This window comes from Carlito syrichta, unplaced genomic scaffold, assembly GCF_000164805.1.
Source record: "Carlito syrichta isolate Samal-C Ts95f unplaced genomic scaffold, Tarsius_syrichta-2.0.1 Scaffold336663, whole genome shotgun sequence".
Classification (NCBI taxonomy): domain Eukaryota; kingdom Metazoa; phylum Chordata; class Mammalia; order Primates; family Tarsiidae; genus Carlito; species Carlito syrichta.
In genome coordinates this window covers 1-428 of record NW_007280758.1, presented here as the reverse complement: position 1 = coordinate 428, position 428 = coordinate 1, and the positions used below count along the sequence as shown (strand labels likewise).

Sequence of the window (428 nt, the reverse complement as noted above, 5' to 3'; positions counted from 1 at the left end):
CTCCACAGCGTCGCGTGGCAAGGCGGACGCAGACAGGCCCGCTCGTTCCGTGAAGGCCGAGCAAAAAGCCGGAAGGGCCGTCGGGGAGCCCGGCGGGCGTCCGGCTTCCCCTGGGCCGCGCGCGGCTCGGGCCCGAGGCAGGCGAGGGGCCGCAGAGGCGGAGGCCGTTCGGCGGCCCTTCCGGCTCCGGACTCGCGCCAGCACGTTGTCCAGCGGGCCGAGCGCCACGACTCACCGCTCTGACGCCTCCGGGGTGCCCCGGGCACGGGTGGCTTGGGGAGTCCGGCGAGTCCTCCCTTCCTTCCGAGCCCGGAGCCGCCGTGTCTCTGTGGCGCAATCGGTTAGCGCGTTCGGCTGTTAACCGAAAGGCTGGTGGTTCGAGCCCACCCAGGGACGTGCAGCTTCCTTCTCTTCTCCCATTGCGAACA

General features: G+C 71.7%; 1 non-coding gene across 1 annotated transcript; it reads left to right on the top strand.

Moving 5' to 3' along the window:
* The first annotated feature begins 322 nt into the window (after positions 1-322).
* TRNAN-GUU lies at positions 323-396 on the top strand. Its single transcript has one exon. It is a non-coding gene; the product is annotated as a tRNA-Asn (tRNA).
* Positions 397-428: the final 32 nt, after the last annotated feature.